We start from the raw sequence: 4,382 nt of genomic DNA on the forward strand, positions 1-4,382 counted from the left end.
GCAAAAGTTGGATGTTATCATCAAAGAGTTGCTAATTCTCTTGAATATTTGGTAGGTTTCAGCGAGTTAGTAACAAACAAGGTTTGTATACTCACAAATATTCAAAATATCTAGAATATGGTAATATCCATAATAGGACAAGTAATATTTACATATAAGTAATATTTATATATAAGAATGTTGAATGTACAATTCATATCATTGGTTCCAAATGAGTGTTGAAATTCGATTGCAAGTTGAATTTCTGATCTTGGTAATTACTTGTGAGAGAATTATTATTCTCTTAGCATTCTTTATTCTTCGTCAAACAATTATACTTTAACAATTTTAATTGTAAGAGAGTACTAATTCCTATGGTTTGTAGTAAATGTGGATGTGTGCCAGGCATGGGTCTTCATTGTAACTGTGTAGTAAATTACCATAATTTACAAGTAGTCTAAAATATTATAGAATAAATGTTAAATGATAGTCAAGTATGAGTCATGTAACTAAATTTTCTCTTGGTGGAGAAAATTAGAGAGGTTCAATCATTTCTTAGATGGTGAGTTATTGATAAATAGAATCAAATTTCTATCTTTAGAAATTAGTTCCGGATTATTGGTAGTATGTTTAGTGATTTGTTAAAATTATTATGCTTTTATTTAATTGTGAGCCTAAGGGAATTAGCAGACAGGGTCCTAATAAATTAAAAGCAGGCCAAGAGGAGAGCACCAGTCTCTGTGTAAATGTATATTTAGGTTTATTAAATGAAATAAAATTTCATATTGTGAAATTTGTCTCTTTGTGAGTGTTTTATCTTCTCCATGTTAAATTGCATATGAAATGGACACGGGATGACTTTATTGGAACGTAGTTCAATTCAATTGATTTTGGAATTCGAGAGTATAGGGTTTTGTGTAAAATAATCTTATAAGTGAAAGGAATTTCATTTGGACGGAATTTCATTCCATCCAAATGGTTAACAAACTAATGTAAGAGTATAGTTGTAAAGGGAAATGGATTATAACACGGTAGAAAATTGCTAAGGCAAAGTGTATCGACTCCAAATCTATGGATTCACCATATTTGTAAATTCACCCAACTCTTTCATCCAAGATTTGAAGGTAAACTCATACCATATTTATTTGGATCATTTATTATGTGATGGCGGTATGTATATCTATATATATATATATATATATATATATATATATATATATATATATATATATATATATATATATATATATATATATATATATATATATATATATCATTGTGTTTATAAAACCTGTAGTTTTAAGTTAGAACACATCTAGACTTCACACTCATTATTGGATGAGTTAACTGGATGGCACAAATTGAATTGAATATTCAAATTCTATTGAAAAATTGATAGATAAGATATCAAGCGTTGATTGTGGTGCATATACTTTGGTTGTAATTTCATTTTTATATAATGCAGGTCTGAGTGGTATAAGTGTTGGAGACAAATTTTCTGTCAGAGTCATCATTTCTCGAAATCAAGGATTTAAATTCAATTTATCATTGTTCAAATAAATGAGTGAACCACATGGAATTGATTTGATGTGTGGAATATTTGACCAAGTGTGCCACCAAAACATCAAAGCGTGGTTTGAAACACTTTGTATGAAGGAAAAATTTTAAATCAAAGTAAAATATATTGATGAAGATTCGTAGTTTCAAATGGTCGTCCACTTAGATTAAGAAATTTATAATGCATGAAAATAATGAAATATTTTTGTGAGAACTCATGAGTGGGAGGAGATATGAGGAGTTATTTTATATATTTTATTATATGTTTAATTGATCATGATAAATATGGTTAGCATATTGTGAATGAAGAAGGAAGTATTGTGATATATGAAATGGAAGAGAAATTTGGGATGTGAATGTATAGTGATTAAATTTGTAGGAGATTAAAATTATAGACTATTTGAATAAGTTGCAGGTTTACGAGGAAGTTGTTATCATAAAGTAACAATCATCACAATAACAAATGATAACACCAACTTTTACATGGAAACCCTTCAGGGAGAAAACCAAAAATATTCTTATATTCAATATTCAATCTTAAATTTACAATGTTTACTGGAACCAACCAAAATAAGACACCCAGCCCCTAAAATTTAAGGATCGACTTGCTTTAGGCTAAACTTATTGAGTCACAACATTTAATGGAGGCACCCACCTCCTTCACAAATCAGTGAGCCACATTTCACATTTTTCAAACAAAATCCACATACCATAAATAATATAGGTATTTAAAATTTGATTAGGCTACTATTGTCACAATGCTTTGATAATTTGTTCATGCATTTGTCATAACCTACCTAATATAACAAATTTTTCATCAATTTTTCATCAAGCTATTCTTCACAACGACATGTTCATCAATTTGTCATCATCCCATTCTTCACAGCAACTTGTTAATCAATTTGTCATCATCCCATTCTTCACAACAACCTGTTCATCAATTTGGAACCATGAAACCTTTCCTAAATTGTGATTTGGTTAGGAATGCACAACCTACATGTTGGACCTCCAAAATGGCATCGACTTTCTCCTTAATTTGCATCATTTTATCCACATTTTGTAACTATATAGCCCCATAACCCTACACTAAGTAACCATTTTCATGATTGTATGAGTTTATCATTATTATTTTCCAAGTCATTAATTCAAGTATTTTAAGAGAATTTGTGATTAAATATTAGGAAATTAACATATTTTCATATATATCTAAAAGTGTTATGAGTTTTGTGATATTGTAGGCCTACTTCGAGATTTTAGAAGGGTCCTCCTTGACCACCCAACCACAAATTCGAATTTCAAATTCCAACTCATGAAGACTTTTGTAATAATTGTAGAATATGTGAGTCATTAACTATGCACATTCAAAGGAGAAGAATCATGGATGAGAGAATTTTGAGAGGATTTTTATCTTACATTTTTAGGAGATTGGTTGTAACCAGAAGAGATAAATGTGGATTTAGGAGAGATTTACAGATCTATATTTATTGAATCCTTATCCTTAATTTTTGTTTAAATAGGACTTTACACTTCATACAAAGGGTTTTTAATTAGTTAAGTCTTAGTTGTAAAAAGTTGTTAGAGGTTAGAGGTAGCTAGTGCCTAGTTGTTAGTTGGAGGTTCCAAGTTCCATCCAAGGTGTGATTTTTAAAGTGAGGATAACGAATTCTTGTAATATCTTGTAACTCATTTTATGAAATACATACTTCCACTTTGATCTCCAAGATTGTGATAGTTGTTCAATATGTTTGTTGAGGAATGGGGGGTGCCCCATCAAACATGGTTTGCATATCTTTGTACATATTGGTAACATAGTATAGTTACGTTATTTCATTTACTTTAAGCAAGTGTGTATTCATTCTATGCAAGTGTTCTTTTCCTTTCAGCAAGTGTGATTTCATTTCAGCAGGCGTGAGTGTAATTTCAATTCAGCAAGTGTGATTCCATTTATGTAATTGTGGTGTGATTTCAATTCATCAAGTGTGGTGTGATTTCAAGGTGTGATTTCAATTTCAAGTACGTGTGATTTCCTTTATGCAAGTGTGATTTTAATTTCTTTATGTTTGGTTTGATTTGGATTAGATTGATTTAATTAACTTTGTAATTAGTTTTAATTTTATTAGAACTAATATATTTTGATAAATAAGCACCTCTTAAATATAGTACATGTATACCTCATAAGTCTACAAACCCAAGGTTGAAAAATAGGGATTTAACTCACAATTAAATCACTCAACTTTTTTGTGCCATTGCTGGGGAGGTATACATAGGCGTTTATTTTGAAAGTTTAGACAACCCATTATAGTTTCATTAATTCTTAGATGCATGGTTAAAACAATCTTAAAATCATTTAGAATGCATATTAAATTTCAATAATTTTTCAAAACTTTGTGCTAATCTGTGTGCATGATAGGAATTATCAACTAGTTAGAGTTATTCATAGACAATTAAGAGTTTGAATAATGTTCTTCCAAGAACTTTGTCGAATATTAGCAACAATTGGGGTATCTTCCTCTCCATAAGAATATATGTTAACTTCATTCAGAAACCCTTCTATTTCTCCACCTCCACAAGAGGATCTTCAAGTCTCTTTTGATTCTTCTTGTCAATTTGTTGAAGAGATTAAACAATCATGCAATACTTTTGATGGGGAGAAACAAGTAGAATCTAAGATTTCAGAATGAATAATAAATGAGGATATTAAATATGATCTAAACCAAGAAAGGAATTAGGAATGTCATGGTCTTATTGAAAGATGGTTCCAATCAAGGATCAAGTCACATCACTCGTCAATTCTTCCTTAATTCTTGAATGCATTATTAAAACAACTGGTATTTCATGCTTTGATG

This window comes from Pinus tabuliformis, chromosome 6 (genome assembly GCF_031772625.1).
Source record: "Pinus tabuliformis cultivar Carrire ecotype Pingquan chromosome 6, CPIR1, whole genome shotgun sequence".
In the NCBI taxonomy this organism is placed as follows: domain Eukaryota; kingdom Viridiplantae; phylum Streptophyta; class Pinopsida; order Pinales; family Pinaceae; genus Pinus; species Pinus tabuliformis.